This window comes from Equus caballus, chromosome 30 (assembly GCF_041296265.1).
Source record: "Equus caballus isolate H_3958 breed thoroughbred chromosome 30, TB-T2T, whole genome shotgun sequence".
NCBI classification, from domain to species: domain Eukaryota; kingdom Metazoa; phylum Chordata; class Mammalia; order Perissodactyla; family Equidae; genus Equus; species Equus caballus.
This window is the reverse complement of record NC_091713.1, coordinates 17,946,942-17,966,648: the sequence shown is the minus strand read 5'-3', so window position 1 is coordinate 17,966,648 and position 19,707 is coordinate 17,946,942.

Below are 19,707 nucleotides of genomic sequence, written 5' to 3'. Positions count from 1 at the left end.
TGGGACTTCGCTGGCTGCCCCATCTTATTACCCTTCTCTGACAAACTGCACGCTTCACCCAGCACTTAGCAGTTGCTGCTTTGTGTGGCATATCCATTTTGCAAGCCACGTCTTGGCTTCCAAGAAGTACTGCATGCTGCTTGAGGCCAAGGTCATTGTCTTAGGTTTCTTTATATCTGCTTAATGGGGCAGTCAATATACAGTCAAAATAAAAGCCATTTGACTCCACATCCGTACTCTATCGCCTTACCCTGGTAATGTTCTTTGCTCTTTGCTCCAAGAAACAGAGACTTTCATTCTGTTATCCAGCTCTTTGTGAATATTGCTGGTGGAAATAATCAACACAAAATACCGCTGACAGAAGATGGAGTAGAGCTACTTTCCCCTATTCCTCCCTTAAACAAGACAAAAATCTATCTACGTGTGTATGTGTGTATATATATTATATATACACCCTGAGTGTTATATATGAAACAAACATGAGAAGACTCTGAAATGTGGAGAGAAGGCAGACTAGCTAAAGACCTCCAGACCTGAGGGATGACACAGCAGTGGTTCCCTCGGTCTCCTTTTTGCCTCATATATCCCAGACCCGGAGCTGAAGAAGCCAGGAGCCCAGAAACACCAAGAAGCATAGACAAAAATAAGTCCCAACAAAAGTCTGCTCTCTCTAGCCAAAGGACCAGGAAAAAGGCAGCCTAACAAGATGGAAAACTTTTAGACAAAAACTCTACTCCAGCCAAACATCACAGGAAAATTTGCGGCCCCCACTCTTACTCGTGCTAGAAAAGATGGTGTGGGGAGCCTAGATTTCTACCCTCCCCAGGCTGTAATGAGGAGCTCCCCACCCTGGCGATGTCCACTGAGACCGTCTGGGGAGCCTAGATTTTAAATTACCGCCATCACACAGTAACAGGGTGCCCCTCCCTCTCACACTGGGTGGTGCCAGAGGAAGCCTAGGGGAGAGTTGGGAGTTTTATCACCATCCAGCAGTAACAAGGCCACACACCCCTCCGCTCTTGGCGGCAGTAGATGTCATGTGGGGAGCAGTAATGAAGCACTCCTACCACTCCCAGCCAGGGAGGTATCAGTGGAGGCTTAGAACAGAGCAAGATTCCCACCTCCACCCAGCAGCAATGAGGAGTGCCGTCCCCCCCACCGCCCCCCAACACACACACCTCAGGTGGCAATGGGGAGCTAGACTTCTACCCCCACCTGGTAAAAATGAAGCCTCGACCCCCTTCCCTTTCTGGAGCAGTGTGAAAGGAAGCCAGAGAAAACAGAAGGTTTAAATAAGATCCACTCTTGTAATACTCAAAGTGTCCAGATTTCAACTGAAAATCACTCTTCATATCAAGAGCCAAGAATATCTCAAACTGAATGAAAAAGACAATAGATGCCAACATGAGGATGACAAATGTTGGAAATACCTAAAAAAGATTTTAATGCAGCCATGATAAAAATGCTTCAACGAGCAATTATAAAACACTTGAAACAAACAAACAAAAATTAATTCTTGGCAAGTACGGAGTCCCAACGGAGAAATAAAAGGTACAAAGAAGAACCAAATGGGAATTTTAGAACTGGAAATTACAATAACAAAAACAAAAAGCTCAGTGGATGGGCTCAGCAGCAGAATGGAGGGAACAGAGGAAGGAATCAATGCACTGTAAGATGGAACAATAAAAATTACCAATCTGAGCAACAGAAAATTGACTGAAAAAAAGAACAGCAGGGGCCGGCCCTGTGGCTAGTGGCTAAGTTTGCACACTCCACTTCAGCAGCCAAGGGTTTGTGGGTTCGGATCCCGGGCATGGACCTACACACTGCTCATCAGGTCATGCTGTGGTGGCATCTCACATACAGAACAGAGGAAGATTGGCACAGATGTTAGCTCAGTGACAATCTTTTTCAAGCAAAAAGAGGAAGATTGGCAACAGATGTTAGTTCAGGGTCAATCTTCCTCACCAAAAATAATAATAATAACAATAAAATAAATAGCAGAACCTCATAGACATGTGGGACTACAACAAAAGATCTAACATTTATGGCATGGGAGTCCCAGAAAAAGAGGAGAAAGAGGGCAGGGCTGAAAAAGTACTCAAGGAAGTAATGGCTGAAAACTTTCCAAATTTGGTAAAAAGAGCTAAACCTACATATTCAAGAAGCTGAGTGAACCTCAAAAAAAGGTAAACCCATAGAAATCTATAAGACACATCACAGTCAAACTTCTAAAACTGAAGAAAGGAAGAAATTCTTGATCAAGAGAATCAGAAAACAAGCCACAGACTGAGAGAAAATACTTGTAAAAGAGGGCTATGTTAATATGATATATAGTGTATTTCAGAGGGAAAAAAACCTACCACAAGCAGAGAGGCGCATTATAAACTTATAAGAGGGTCAATCTACCAAGAAGACATAGCAATTCTGAACACGTATGTGTCAACAGAGCTACAAACTATTGGAGCAAAACCCAACAGAACTGGAAAGAGAAATAAATCACAGTTGTAGTCGGGGACTTCAACACTCTTCTCTCAACAATTGATAGAACTGCTAAACAGAAAATCAGCAAAAATACAGGAGAACTCAACAACACCATCAACCAACAGGATCTAATCAACATTTATAGAATATTCCACCCAACAGCAGCAGAACACACATTCTTTCTCAGAGCCCGTGGAACACATACTTGTTGTTAGTGCTGTGGAGTGGATTCTGACTCCTAGTGACCCTGTGGACAGCAGAGTGGAACCCTGCCTGGTCTTTCTGTGCCATCCTCTCCCCTTCTAGCACTGTATCAGACAATGCTCTGCTGTTATTCATAGGATTTTCATGACCAATTTTTTTTGGAAGGGGACGGCCAGGTCCTTCTTTCTAGTTTGTCTTAGTCTGGAAGCTCCACTGAAACCTGTCCACCATGGGTGACCCTGCTGGTATTTGAAATCCCAGTGGCCTAGCTTTCAGTATCACAGCAACACACAGCCGCCACAATATGACAACCAACCAGTGGTGCGGTTCCCTGATTGGGAAATGAACTCACGTCTTCCCAAGTGGTGAGAGCACTGGATCTTAACCGCTAGACCACCAGGGCATTTATCCCAGAGAAATTAAGACTTATGTTCCTACAAAACCCTATACATAGGTGTTTATGACAGCTGTATTTATAATAGACCAAAACTGGGTTCACCTGGATGTTCTTCAATAGCTGAAAGGTTAAACTGTGGTACCATATTGTGGAATACTACTCAGCAATGAAAAGGAATCAATGGTTGATACACACGACAACTTAGATAAATCTCCAGGGAATTACACTGAGTGAAAAATCCAATCCCACAAGGTTACATAGCATGTGATTCCATTTATATAACATTATTGAGATGACAGGATTGCAGAAACGGAGAACAGATTAGTCCCTGTCGAGGATTATAGATGGAGTGAAGGTGGAGGAAAGTGGGAGTGGCAATAAAAGGGCAACAACATGAGGGATCCTTCTGGTGATGGAAATGCTCCGTAGCTTGACTGTATCAAGTATCCTGTGTCAAAATGACTGTGTCAGCATCCTTGGTGTCAAACTGTACTGTAGCTTAAAAGATGTCATCAGGAAAAGCCGAGTAAAGGGCGCTCTGTATTATTTCTTAAAACTACATGTGAATCTGCAATTATCTCAAAAGGTTTCTGAAAACAAAATAAAACTCATATTGTTTATTGCTGGAAAATAGAAGCATTTTTGTTGGTGACAATGAGAACTTCAAACACCGAACCTAGAAAAACTAGATTTAGTAGAAATATATTAACACAAAGGAAACTTAACAATGCCTAAAACAGCAAGTAGTAACAGTGGTTATTGACCAAAATTGAACGGTGGAACAAAATTTCCTTTACAGCACGTAGATCGGTACAATTCAGCCTGGGAAAACTGCACTTGGTGGAAGTGATTCCCACAGTAGCAGGGGCTGTAATTGATCACATCTGATATTGTCCAAAACACTCATAAATGCAATTGATCTCAGTGCGAAGAATTTTTGTAAATTAAAAACAGAAATAGACAAAAATTGGAAGCAGTGACTGTACTGTTTAGAAAACTGATTACAGAATTGAATTGGCTTAAAGGAGTTTGTGTTGGAAAATGCTCAGTGAAAATGTGTTAGCCTTGGTATTCTGACTGAAACAGTGAGATCTAAGTACCTATCAGATCAAATCTATGGGATCAAAACATCCTATCCTCTAATGGCCAAAGCTTATCAAATTCTTGCTATGTGCCAGGCACTGGACACACACTAAACCCTTTTAAATCCAATTATTTCCTTTAATTTTATAACCTCTGTGGCGTAAGGATTATGGTTGTTTCACAGATGAGGAACTGAGGCTTAGCAAGGTTGAGCAAGACTTCTGAGATGCTGCTGCTGGTAAGCGGTGGAGCTGAAATTTGAACCCAGCTCTTTCTAACTCCCTTTGTGGTTTCCATACCTTACCTGGCCTTTTGGTGATGAAGAGGAAATAGACTACAGTGGTTAGGACCTGGGCTCTGACGTGAGACCACCCCTGTCCAAATTCAAGCTTCACCACTTAAATAATGAGTGACCTTGGGCAAGGTTCTTAACGCACACATTCACCAGTTTCTTTAACCATAGAGAGGAAATAGAGTATGTAATCCATAGCATTGTGAGGATTAAATGAATTAACACATGGACAGAATGTAGACCAGTGCCCAACACACAACAAGAACTCCACATTAGCTTTTATTATGTAATATTCTCTTGAGTCTAATGCTGGACAAATTTTCATTTTAAAAAATCTGCTTTGCAAGTACACTCAGAATTTTGGAGGAACAAATGGCAAAGTAACCTAACTCTTGTCAAATATTAACACACGTATGTCTTTTATTGTAGAATTTTAAAGACTGACAATAATGGTTGCATTTGGACTGATAGACGTCAGGAGTTTTAAAGAAGTACCTTTGGCTGTGGGAGATCAAAGTGTTCCTCCACTGACTGTGTAATTGAATTAACTCCACATTAGACCTGCTTTTATTTTTTTTATTTTTACTTTTTTGTGTTTTTTTTTCTTTTGAGGAAGATTAACCCTGAGCTAACATCTGCCACCAATCATCCTCTTTTTGCTGAGGAAGACTGGCCCTGAGCTAACATCCGTGCCCATCTTCCTCTACTTTATACGTGGGACACCTACCACAGCATGGCTTGCCAAGCAGTGCCATGTCCACACCCGGGATCCGAACCGGCGAACCCTGGGCAACTGAAGTGGAACGTGAAAACTTATCTGCTGTGCCACCAGGCCGGCCCCTGGACCAGCTTTTATTAATGTTCTCACTCCACCTGATCCTGTAGCAATTCCATGTGGGGGTGGGGAAATGCTGACTCAGTTGAGTATTCTCAGGCACTAATCCTTCCTGGGTTTGGAATGTCGCTGAAATGATCTGGACCTGTTTTCTTCTCCTTTTTGCATATCTTGTATAATCATGAGTCTTTCAATAATGGACTTTTTAAAAATTAGGTTTTGAGACATCCAAAATTTGCCAATTGATTTTGCCTTTTTCAAAAATCGGAAGGATCTGGGTATTTTCCAATTCTATATGCAGTTCCAACCAGCCCCATTTCACTTTCTCATGGCACTTGAAACCAGAATAGTTCCATTTCCAGTTAGCTTTTCTGTGCTTCAAAAGGAGTTGTTGTTTCCCTTTGATGCTGCAGATGTTCTGACTCAGAGGAGCTAAGAGGTCAGATTTACTGGCAAGCTTACACTTTGAGGTTACGTACAGGGGAGCTAACTCTCAAAAAGGGAGGAGGGACCACTCCAAGAGGTTCTGAATCTTATTTTCTCCATTAGCCTAATTGCCACTTGTACTGGGTGGGTGGTGATAATTGCTCAAAGCCGTGCCCCTTTCACTGCCTTGCAGGGGCAAAGGGACAGAAGGTTTAGGTCCCAATTATGGCACAGCGAGGGAGTCCTGCTGCCAGTGCCTACCCCCACCTTCTGTGTAATAATTTTGTAAATATCTTCTTTAGGCTCAGCTCTGAAACAGGCCCATGTGTAAACCAAGGCTACAGACCGATTCTCTCCACGTACCACAGAAGATGGCCACCAAAAGCCTGCGGCTTAAGTGTTTCCTGTTTGCAATCCCAAAAGAGAAACTTCTCTGCCTCCAATATGGAAAATTCCAGGAAAAGACTAGAATTGGGTCAACGTGGGCTGTAAACCCTTCCCTTGGGCCTGAGTCCATTATAACATTATAGCAAATAGAAATGTACTTGTTCCAGCCTCAAGGTTGGGCCTTTTGGGGCCCTTACAGAATGGGGTTGTGGACAAGGGTGTTCTATATAGAAGAAAGGATACTGGGGTAGCTCTTGGGACTCAGGAAACAAGCTTCACACACACGAGGTAGCCAGAGAACAATGACAAGATGAAATTCAGGAAAGAATATGCCACACACAATAACTAGCATATTTAGGGTTGCTTTAAGGGCAATAAACTGTTTCCACCTTTCTCTGAATTCTCATACTCCCTCTCCCTTTTATTAATGCAAAAACAGGCCCAAACTTCTACTTCCCATAGTGTGGGAGACCAGTGATATTGAGGGCCCTCCTGCTTCAGAACAGCTATATCCTTCATAAAATGCAATTTCTTTGCATTGCTGGGATTATGGAAGTAAGGGAAACTTCCATGGACAATTGCAAACAAAGGTATGTCAAGAGAAAGAAGCTGATTCTGAGATTCCCAGGTTAAACCAGAGACCCTGGAAGGGAATGACATTCGTCCAGGTCAGTAGCATCCCTGGCTCCCGGCAGAATTCACTCTGGAGGCAAACATCCTCAATTCAAGCTCTCAGGTTTTCCCTAGATCAAGGTCAGCCAAATATGAGCTCACAAAGATCATCATACAAGGATACACATCATAGTAGGTGATAATCAGCAGAAATAAAATGGATTAGGACCCACACAGACTTGAAATATTAGAATTCTCAGAATCAGAACAGAGAATAGCCACACATAAAATGTTTAAAGAAAAAAACAGAATCATAAAAATGAGCCAGCAGAAAGGAATAGCAAATATGACTAGGCAGATTTGAAAGAGATATAGAACTTTTAGAAATGAAAAATATAGATTTTGCTGTTAAAAAAAAACTCAGAGGGTGGGGTAAATAGCATATTAAACACAACTGAAGAGAGAATTAGTGAACTTGAAGATCGATCTGTAGAAATTTCCCAGAAAGCAGCATAGAGAAGCAAGATGTAAACTGCAAAAGAAAGATTAAGAGAGAAGGAAGATAGGGGTTGGCCTGGCAGCATAGCGGTTAAGTTCATGCTCTCCACGCTGGCAACCTGGGGTTCGCTGGTTCAGATCCCAGGCTCAAACCTATGCACCACTTATCAAGCCATGCTGTAGCAGCACACATAAAGTACAGGAAGATGGGCACAGATGTTAGCAGATGTTAGCTCAGAGCCAATCTTCCTCAGTAAACAAAAAGAGAGAGAGAAGGACGACGGAGTGAGGAGTTCCAGTGTCAAGTCAGAGTCCAGGAAAAAGGAAGAGAGAAAATGGGGGCGAGGCCAAATTTAACGATAATATTCTAGAACTGATGAAAGACACAACTGCAAGGATACAGTAAGCGTGATGGTCACCAAAGACAAAGTACATCCAAACTGAGGCACATTGAAAATAACATGCCAAACACCAAAACAACCACAGATCCTAAAAGCACTAAAAAACAAAATGCATCAGCTTGAAAGGAATGACAGGCAGACTGACAGCAATGTTCTCAACAGCAAAACCAAAGCCAAGAGACACAAGAATAATATCTTCTAGAGCTGAGAGAAAATCACAGTCATCCTAGAATTGTCCACCTGGCAAAAATATCTCCACTCATAAACATGAAATAAAAACATTTTCAGAGAGGCCTGGCCCCAGGGCCAAGTGGTTAAGTTCCACATGCTCCACTTTGGTGGTCTGGGTTCACAGGTTTGGATCCTGGGTGTGGACCTACTCCACTCACCAGTCCTGCTGTGGCAGTGTCCCACATGCAATATAGAGGAAGATTGGCGCAAATGTTAGTTCAGGGCAAATTTTCCCCAAGCAAAAAAAAAAAAGAGGAGGATTAGCAGGATGTTAGCTCAGGGAAAATCTTCCTCAGCAAAAAAAAAGAAAAGAAAAGAAAAAAATTTCAGAGAAATAGAAACAGAGTTTCCTACCAACAGACATAACCCAAAGGAACTTTTAAAAGATGCACTCCAGGAAGAAGGAAAACGATCCTGGAGGAAAGATCTGAGATGGAAAAAAATAAATAAGTAGGCAAATAACACTTTATAAAAAATAATATGAACATCTAATTTCCATGTGTAACTTATCAAAATAAAATTAAAAAGGACAAAATTAAAATGCTGCAGGACAACAGTATGAAAGTTGAGAGAGCAAGTGGCTGTGTGGTTTGGTAAGAGGGTTAAGGTACTAATGAGAGAGGTTAGTAGTTTTTCTGGTAAAATTTCAAGGGTAACCACAAAGAATGGAAATAGAGTGCAACATAATTTCCAAACAATGGAAGAAAAAGATGCAATGAGAAAGCAAATAAAAATGCAAAATTTCATAGTCAAAGAGGAAAGTAGGTAGAGGGAAAATGGGATAAATAGGAAGCAAAAAGTAACAGCATAGTGGAAAGAAATACAGACATATCCGTCATCCGAAAGAATGAAAAAGGACTCAAGTCACCACTCTATAGACTGAGATTGTCACACTAGATTTTTGTAAAAATTCAGCTCTGTGCTATTCACAAGGGACACATTCAAACATAAGGACAGAGAAATGTTGGAAGTAAAAGATTTACGAAGCAAATATTAACCAAAAGAAGGCTTTCTGCTGTCAGAAAAAGTAGACGTTAATAGAGAAAAGCGTTATATAGATACAGTCTTCTCATAATAATAAAATGTTTGATTCATCTGGAAGATAAAACAATTCTAAAAAGTCTTAAACAAATGAAGAGCAAAACTGAGAGAACCCACAGAGAAATTAAACTCGTCGTCAGAGTGGGATATGTTCAAAATACCTTTTTTATTTATTGCTAGGACGAAAAATTAGTAATAATATAAAAATGCAACTGGCAGGTTTGGTTTATGGGACACACACAGCTTCCATATAACAATGGGATATTTACAAAAAGTTGACCATGGAATAGGCCATAGAGAAGGGTCGAAATTTTCAAATAGCGATTAACATACGGACCAAGTTTTCCTACCACAATACAATTAAATTAGAACTCAACAATATGCACTTAGAATTTTAAAATCTCACTTTTAAATACTCTGTGGATTAAAAAAAACACACAAAAGAAATTTAAATATATTTAGAACTAGACACCAATGAAAATATCATATACCAAGGCTTATGGTATGCAGTGAAAAGACAATGTAAAGGAAATATAGAGACTTAAATGCTTGTAAATATAAGAGAAGAAAACCTGAAAATTAATGAGCTAAGCACCCAACTTAGGAAATCAGGGGAAAAAAACCAATAGGATAAATTCAAAGAAAGATAACTATAGGTGTAGAAATTAATGAAATAGAAAACGAAGATGCGATGGACGTGATTAAGAAAACCAAAGGTGCTTCTTTGAAAACATGAATAAAATAGGCAAGCTTCTAGCAGAATTGTTCAAGAAGGAAAGAGAGACGTATAAATAATATTAAAAGTAAATAAGGGGATACAATGAGAATCCAGCAGAGACTAACAACATAAGAGCATACTATAAAAAACAGTATGTTAAAGAATGCCTAATGATGTGTTAACCTAGAAGAAATGAACACATTCCTTTAAAAATAACCAACTCAAAAAGAAATAGAAAGTCCAATGGCTCACAAACATTAAAACGAGTAAATCAATTGTTTAATTTTCCTACAAAGAATCACCAGGCACAGATCATTTTACAGCTAAGTTCTACCAAGCCTTCAGGGAACATATCATTCTAATCTTATGCAAGTTATTTGAGAAAAAAAGAAAGAATATTCTCCAACTTATTCTATGAGTCCATTATACTTTTGATGCTAAAACTCAAAAACCATAATAAAGAAAAGTCATAGAAAAGACATTCTTGAAAATAAAGACAATAATCCTAGACAAATATTAGCAAAATGAATCCTGCGCTTTATAAAAAAGATAACACATCATGGCTAAACTGGCTTTATTCCAGGAATATAAGGCTTAACTTCAGAAAATCTGTAATTGTCACTCACTACATTAGCATATTAAAAGGACAAAACAATATGGTTATTTCAATAGAAGGAGAAAACATATTTGATGAAATTCAAAATACCTATTTATGATTTAAAAATTTTAACTAGCTCAGAATACAAAGGGATTTCCTTAATCCAACAAGGGAAATCTACCAAAAACCTACAGCAAACATTCTTTTCAATAGTGAAACAGTGAAGGCTTTTAAAATCAGGAAGAAAAAAGGAAAAAGGTATAAGCTTTGGAAAGGGAAAAAAACACTTAAAACTCTCATTGTTCACGGATGATATGATTGTCCTCACAGACTATTTTATCTACAACCTTAAAAGTTTATGTATCCATAATAGTGCTTTTTTTTTTGTAGTAGCCAAGGACCGGAAACAATTCAATGTCCATCAGTGGTAGAATGGATCAAAAATTCAAGGCACAGTCACACAATGGAATTGTATACAGCAAAGAGCTGTAACCAAAGATCAACAACCAAACTCAACGACGTGGGTGAATCTCACAAACTTAACGTTGAGTGAAAGAAGCCAGACACCAGAGAGCAGGCACTGTATGATTCCATGTGTACGGACATGACTAATCTCTGCCTGGCAATCAGGATGGTGGCTTCCCTTGAGAGGGGACACTGGCTGGAAGGGGGGCAGGAATGCGATGTGCACGAATGGGGCAAAGCGTGGGATGTGGAGTCCATCCGTGTTGAGTTTAAACTCTGGCTCTACCACTCCCCAGCTGATTGACTGCCCACAGTGGGACACAATCACCATGAGACTCAGTTCCCTCAACAGGAAAATGGGCATGGTCACAGCCCTCACCTCACCGGACTGCTGTGAGGCGGACGAGACAATGTACGAGAAGCCTGTGGCTGAAGAAGTCCTGAAAAATAGTAGGTATGGTTGTCACCAGTGTTACTCTTCCTATGGCCCCTCCACTAGGAGCCCAGTGATTTAGGGGGCTAAAACGAGAAAACAAATGAGAGTTTTCACCCAGCAGATGGCTTTAGATTTCAAGATGTTTCCTCCAAAACCAAGCTGGGGACCTTCCACACCCCAGATATGGCCCATTCAGCCTGCACCAGTGTTGTTTTGTCATTGAAACTCCTGCCAAGGTCACACGCACGGATTGTCAAATGATAAATTCTGCAAGGGGAGGGCCTGAGATACTAACTCAAGGACTTACTTTACTGAGCTCCCTACAAATCTCAGAGGCAGCAAAGCAGAGCTTTCATTCTCACCCCGCTGGGCAGAGCTGCTTGAGTCTAAGGCCTCTGGGTTGGGAGCCGAAGGTGGCTGTCTTTGGAAAGCGCTCTCATACCACTCTCTTGGGGACCAGTCAGGCAGCCTCCCACTCCAGCCCCGTCCCCTGGGGGCATAGGCATTTACCATGAAAAGAAGGCAGCACCTGCTTCCTTCCACCCCCGCTAAATTTCCTGTTTTTTATAAAAGCCTCCAAAATAGCTTTTGAATTGTAGTTTTCATACAATGCTGTTTTTGCAAAGTGTTCCTTGGATAATTATTTGCGCTTGGTGTTTGAAAAAATAACCTTGCTCAAAGAGGAAGAATGCAACGTAGCTACTGAATATAACCTATATTCATGGGTGCACCCCTGAGCCAAATTGAGGGATGGAGAGGGGACACGTGGGTGATCGACATTTGGGGTTCCGGGAGGGAGCCATGAACGTGGACTGTCAGACTTCTGTACAGGTTTACCAATTCCTGAGCACTGGGCTTCACCCATTAGACAAGGCAGTTGAGGAAGCAGCCAGCAGACACACACACGTTCAAAGGGACATAACGACAAGCAATTGTATCTACCCAGTGTGACTTCTGCTGCACCCCAAGATAAGTCTGCAGTTTTTAAAGCGGTGAGAAAAATAAGAAATGCTCCTCTGGTCCATGACATAAAGCAGAAGGAGACTGCCGTGGGCTGGGCTGGGCTAGGGGTGCTGTACAAACCCCCAGATAAAATAATGCTTTTTCAGTCCCAAAGAAAAACCCCACACCCCCCGCCCAGGCTGAAGAAGACACTGTCCAGAACATTCATTCTGCCACACTTTCGTCTTTCAGGCAGAAAAAGTCCTGGCAGAAGAGATTTTTTCAGTCTGAACAAAGAAGAATCCTCTTTGGAGCAGATGGCACCAAATATCATGGGTGGGAAAGCACTTAGGAGAGGTAAAGCCATTATAGAGGTCAGAGGTCATTGTTATTAGCGGTGTGTTTGCTAAGAGGTTGCCAGAATATTTCCTCTCCACCGGTGATCATGACACCACATGGGCCCGTTGTGTCAGGGTGAGGATAGCGCCAGAAGGCCTGGCGCCGGAAGGCCCATGGTCAAGCACAGCCCCTCTGCTGATTAACCACTAACCACAGCCATCCTTGAGTCTCCACATCCGTAAATGGGGCATAATAACACCCTGCTTATAGGTTGGTGGGAGGCCACGTGGATGAGGCCCTCAAAACCAGCTACTGATCACCGAGCTCTTATTCGAGGGCTGATCTCATGCTGAGTGCTTTGTGTCCCATCTCCCATGCATCTTCACGAGAAACCTATGAGATAAGAATTGCTCTTCTCCATTACCATGAAAACGATGAAGCTCCGACAGGTTCTCCAGGTCAAGCAGCATGCCCGAGGCCCCGAAATCCAAAAGTCGGGGGCTGGAAACCCAAACACGACCCCCAGCCCCAGGCTCTGTTCCCTCTTACATTTTCCTCAATAAATGTTGGTTGAATCCCAACTAGGCTGTCCATCTTTTGAAGGCAGGTACTGTTTGTATTTCCTGAGCTTTCATCCCAGAGCATCTGTTCTGGTGTTGCTGCCAATAAATATTTACTGAAATTGAATTGTAACAGCTCTGTGCGAAGGTCCCTTCTGGCCAGGGCAGGGCTCTGACAGCTGTTCCATGCGCTCCATGTGACTCCTTGACCCAAGCAGGACGATCTCGTGACTCAAGCAGGGGGGCTCGGAAGCCATCACCCACACAGCCTCCAAGGGCAGCAGATCAGCCGAATGTGCCCGCCCCCACCCTGCAAAGAGGGAACCAGGTCAGGTACTCCCTGGTGGCAGAGCAGGAGTCTGAGGCCCTGGGGGCACCATCCAGCCCTCCTGCAGGAGTATAATTTAGCTTGTCTCTAAACTTCTAGAAAATCCCTTAAGAAGTAACATTTGAGAGAGCGTGGCTGTCCCGCCCTGTAAAGCTTGGCATGTTTTCGAAAGCTTGATGTGAAGACTGCATTATGGAAAACACTGCACCACCAGCAACTTCCAAATGAAAGCCACCAAAGCTTCACAGTGGAAAATGCACCCAGCATTTCAGATTAAGGCTTCCCAACATAGTGTTTCTTCATTCCTAAAGACAGATGCACAGGGCTTGATTTGGAGCGACACCCAAATACCACTGAAGTGTAATTTAAGAAGCTTGAGTTATCTTTGAATCAATGATAAATTAATACCATTGTAAATTTTCTTTAGGATAACTTCTTCCCATGCCAGAGATAGTAATGTTCTGGTCTTCAGTTCAATGAATGACGGGATCGAGTATTCCCTGGGAAGCTAATTGGTGGGTTCGGTGAAGCCGCTTCTTTGTGCAACCACATCTCCTCATTTTCTCTCTTCCTTGGGTATTCTCCTCTAAGCAAGGCTTTTCATGTGTTCATCACTCTTTGCAAGAGCCTAATTCAGAGTTAGTTCCTTCAGAGTATGTATAATCCCAGAGAAGGAGGATGGTTACTCTGCCATCAAAACCCAAGGAAGCATCAGTAAGTGAGCAGGAGATGGCCAAATTGAGTTGACAGGCGTGGGAGGCTGGCAGATGGAGCAGCTCACCAATTTGGCACTGTGCTCCGAGTCAAAACAAGCCCCACCTCTATGGCAACTAGGATAATTTTCCAGGGACTGTTTGCCGGGTCCAAAGTGCTATGTGGATTGGAGCTCATGTGTCCCATTGCCTCTCCAGCTGCTAGCATGAGGTCCCCTCAATTTTAATTGGCTTTTATCTTGACCTGCTCACTTAACATCTTACAAAATTGCCTCTGGAAGTACCCAGGGGACACCCCCCACTGCCATGCTTGTGGGCCATGCTCTGCCTCTGTCCTGCTCCTGTCCTCCTGGATGCCCACATGAGAGTGACTGGCACTGCCCCAGTGAGACCCCGATGTCCCTGTCTCCTGACACTGCCACTGCTGCCAGGTTGTGAGGTTCTACAGCCTGGGGTGCCAAGTTCCCAGAATATGTGGAGGGAACATCCCTGTCCCCCACCGTGAGTCCTACTTTGCCACGGGGACACACAGACTTACTGTTCATATTCTTAGACTCACAGTCTTTCATGCAAGAAGTTCCTTCGGCCCCTGCCTGCTGCCCTCTGCACCCTGCCTACCCTCAAGAGTCCAGCACAAATCCCCACTACACTCAGAGCCTCGGTGCAATTCACTTCTTGCAAACTGACTTTTCCTGCTGGCCCGCCGGCTCACTAAACAGGCCTAGACAGGTTTAGTCTCAATGAGAACTCGAGGAAGGACACACTGCGGGAAAACTTCAGTTTTTTTAGTTAACATGATTAATTTTATGCTGAGAGTTTTGTTTGCTATAAAGGACTTTATCAGGAAAATTGATGAAATCTGAATAAGGTCTGCAGATTAGGTGATAATATTGCAGCAGTCATACCGTATATCAGTATATACAGTGAGAGAAAAGGGTAAAGCAAATGTCGTCACATGTTACCATTTGGGGTATTTGAGTGAAATTCTTTGTACTAGTCTGACAACTTCTCTGTAAATCAGAAATTATGTCAAAATCTAGTTTTTTAAAAAAAAAACCTGGGCTATTCTTTGAGGTGTCTGAAGACATGTGATATGTTCCCATTTTCATGGGGAAAACGGCTCAGTCCAGTCTTCTCCTTGGCTATAAGAGGGCAGCTAGTTTCCCAGACCTTTGTGAGCAGAGAGTCATCACTATCAACTGAACTTGAACCAGTTCTAAACCTTTTCACGGCTGTTTCAGAATAGCTTAGGAAGAGGTTGACCCCCTGGCCTAGTGGTTAAGTTCGCATGCTCCACTTGCTTGCCCAGGTTCACAGTTTCAGATCCTGGGCGTGGACTTACACTACTCGTCAGCCATGCTGTGGCAGCGTCCCACATATAAAATAGAGGAAGACTGGCACAGATGTTAGCTCAGGGCTAATCTTCCTCAAGCAAAAAGAAGAGGAAGATTGGCACAGATGTTAGCTCAGGGCTAATCTTCCTCAGCTAAAAGAAAAAAAAATAGCTTAGGAAGAATTGGTGAGTAAGGGATGGGATGGCCATGGGAGTGGAGAGTGGCTGCATTTCTAAAAGAATACATGCCCTGCACACCCCGACCTGCGCCCCTGTAGGGTCTTCTACTTGGCTTCTGAGAGGGAAGATCAAGGGAAGACCCTCCTTCCCCTTCATGCCAGGAACCTAGAGCTCCATGTCCGTGGATTCCTGGGAGCCTGCTCAGTGACTCAGGCCTCAGAGCTGATTTCTTATGGTCCTAAAAATAATTCAGAACAAGCCTGAAGCGACTTACACATCAGACACCCTGAGGGCACTCTTGCTGGCATCAGGAAACTCAGAAATATCCAATTAAACTCTTCTTCACCTTCCCTCTCTAAGGCACAGATGAGTGGAGGACAAGCAATAATGGTCAGGTCGGTCTGGGTGTCTCCCAAGGGGTGGGGATGGCCTCAAATCCCAGCAAAGGAGAAAGGAAGGCGGGAAGACCCTGGGAGTCGGGGCTGCCTGAGCCTGGTTTCCAGGAGAGGTGAGTCCTTGCTGCTTCCACCTTCTATTTAGAGGCCCGCCAGCCCGTAGGCAACTGCTCATATGTCCAGCTGGGGCAGTCCCAGTAGGAGCAATTGATCCGGGTATTTACACTGGAGAGGGGCTTCTGAGCAGTACGCGGGCTGCAGTAACTGGAAAACACTATTATCAGTTGAATCTTCGACAATCTACCACTCCCCTCCTATGTAGGAGTGACAGAGAAATCTGGGGACAGGACGGTTCTCCCAAGATTAGTCAGGAAGTGGCCTCAGGGTTAGACAGGAGGAAGGTGTAAGGAGAGAACCCTGCACCTCAACCCCTGCACCATGCCCACCACCACCCCACCCCCATCCACTGTCACTTACCCTGAGTGAACAGGAAGTGCGTATACACCTGGTAGGTAAGCAACAACGTGTCTTGGGTTTGAATCAAATAAATCACATCAAGACAACACTCAATGTTCACTGTGTATCTGCTGTGTTCCGTGCACTATGTTAATCACTCTAGTAGATGGTCTCATTTAGTCCTCCCAACAACCTATGCGATAGGTATTATCATCCCATTTTAGAGTTGAGGAAACTGAAGCTTAGAGAGGCAATTTACCAAGTCACCTTTGAGAAGCCAAACAGGGAGGCCAAACAACCACATGAAATATTAAACAGCGTAAAAGAGCTCTCTGGAGGAGGTTTTCATGATAGACCTTGTTGATGACCTCATCATTCACAAGGCTTCAATCATCTCCGCGCAGGCCTCCCTAAATCTCCAGCTCTTGGTCCATCCTCTCTCCTGAGCTACAAAAACTCCCTAAATGTTAGCTGTCTGCCTGATGTCTCCTCTAGGAAGCCCTATCTGGAGTTCACACTCAGCCCAGCCCAAACCAAACTCATCGTCACTTCCATCTTCATCCCAAGCTAACTCCACATCAGATGTCTCCATTTCTGCCCCAGTGCCCCCATTCTCCTAAGGACTGAGGTCTGAAATCTTGAGCCTTTCCACCTCTGTTCCATTACATGCTGCCAGAAATACTTCTTTCTCATTTTCCTTCCTCTCCCGCACCTGTGCCCCTCCTCTCACTCAACCACTCCCCCCACATACACACTTATCGAAGCAAATCTCAGCTCTCTTAGCAGAGAAATATGATATATAACTCCTTCCTTATCCCTCCTTAGGGCCCAAGAATAATTTTTTGGAAGTTGATCAGTCAGAGAAACATCAAGTCCTGGACACTCACCTTGCCTAGATCCAATTTTAATGTTTCTCATAAATATCTTTATTACCTAACAAAGTGGGACAAGGATACTCTGAGTAAAGAAAGTAACATTTCTTTAGAAGCTACCAAGTCTTGTGCCAGGTGCTTTCAGGTACATTATCTACCTTAATTCTTACAATGACTCTGCAAGGTAGGTATTATAAAACTCACTTTACAGACAAGTTCAAAATCAGCTCAGAAAAGCTAAATAACATGCTCTAATCACACACCTGGTGAGTCTGGGAGGCATTCTCTTCTTTTACAACCTCTCCCTAAGTGATCTCATCCAGATTTAAAATAACATCCACAAGCTGATGACACCAGATTCACGTCCACAGCTCTGTGTCCTGGACTTCATTGAACTACCCACTTACATCTCCACTTAGATGGGTAATCCCCCTTGGTGACTTAACATACCCAAACACAATCTTGATTTTTCCCCTCCCTCCCCAAGATAGTTCTTTCCCTCCTCCCCATTTTCCCCACCCAATTCATGATATCACAGTTGCTTGGGCCCAAGATGTAGGAGTCAACCTTGATTTGCCTCTTTCCCTCCTCTGCACACATCTAGCCTTTTTGGCAAGTCAGGAGCAAGTCTTTTAGGCTTTATCTCCAAAGCAGGCCTTGGATCCAAATACTTGTCACCATCTGCAAATCCAAAACCCTAGACCAAGCCCCAATCTTCCCTTGCCTAGTTGACTACAATGGTCTTCCAACTCTACTTGCCTCCACTCTTGCCGCCCACCTTCCCTTCCCACAGTACATTTTCCCACAGTACAGTAGTGTGAGTAATCTTTTGAAAACATAATTCGACCCTCTTGCCCTCCCTGCTGAAAACCCCTCAATGATGCCCCATCACCGTGGCCTATAAGGCCCACCGAACTTTCTGCGTCATCTCTGCTATGCTCTCTTTTGCCTTCCATGCTCCAGTGACAACACACGCTGACTTGATATCACTTAATCATGTTCACCTCATTCCTGCCTCAAAGAGTTTCCATTTACATGGAATATTCTTCCCCCGGATCTTCCTTCTAGCTTTTTCCTTCACATGACTCAGATCTCTCACCTCCTCAGAGAGTTTCCCTGATCATCTAGATAAAGTAGCCAATTAGCCCCATCACTCTCTATCCCATTATTCTCTTTTCTCCTTAGTACATATGAGTATATAAAATTAACTTTAAAAATATGTTTATTGACTGTCTCCCTGGACTAGACAATAAGCTCCATGTAGGCAGATACTTTCGTTATCTTCTTTTTTGGGGGATGGGGGTCGGGGAAGATTAGCCCTGAGCTAACATCCGTGCCCATCTTCCTCTACTTTATATGTGGGACGCCTGCCACAGCATGGCTTGATGAGCAGTGTGTAGGTCCACACCCAGGATCCAAACCAGCGAGCCTCGGGATGCTAAAGGGGAACGTGCAAACTTAACCCTGCGCCACTGGGCCAGACCCTCTTTATCTTATTCCTTATATCCCAGTTCCTAGGATAGCGCCTGACACAAAATGGGTGCTCAATAAATATGTGTTGAATCACAGAATGAATGAGTTTTGGAACAAGAATTGAAATCAGGCTCATGTAAATGCAAACCTCATGCTCCTTCTGTTACACCATGCTGAGTGAAGGATGAATGATGATCATTTGCCTTAGAAATCTCAAGATGAGGCAAGTTCCTAAGTGTGCATCACTTCATTATACCCTTTGCAGCCAGTTTGATCCTAAGTAATCCAAGGTCAGTGGTGGGAATGAAGCAGGGGTCTGGGGTCTGCCATAGTGTTCCATGTTCAGTCCCACCTTGAACGACCCATGCTTCCAGCTCCATACCAGGCTGGGTATTATGACATAGATTCAAGCCCTTAACTTCACCCTGAGATAGATGCTAGTAGCTGCCTACCCAACAGGCATTCCCATCTTCCTAAGATCCCAAATTTTATTCACGTATCTACCATCAGCTTGCCATGTGCTTTGGGGAAACCTGGGCACATCCCCAATCCCAAGGGTCTATGTGAATCTAAGCCAAGCATGGTGGTCCCATTCCCCTTGTCTGTGACTGGCTTGAACATGGCATGAGCGTGGCGTGCACTTCTGGCCAAGGACACGTGACGGGAAATCTTGTGTGGGGCTTCCGTGAAACGTTCTTTCACTTGCCCAAAAGAGACGCCAGAAGAATAGCTTCTCTTCTTCCACAGGAGTGATTGTCATTGTGTCTCAATGTGACACAATGAACTAAGGCAGTCCTCTTGACCTCAGAACAAAGCTCACCAGCCAAAAAGGACAGAGTAGAAGTTTGGAAAGAAACTGAGCCACTAAACTAACCAACGTTGTCCTTACTGTCCAAACCATTCCGAGTTGAGGTTTCTGTCTCTTACAGCCCAAAGTAGCCTCGAGGAGCCGTGCTCTGTTGAAACTTCAGCAGTCTACCGCTTGGCGTAGCGTCAGGTCTGCATTAG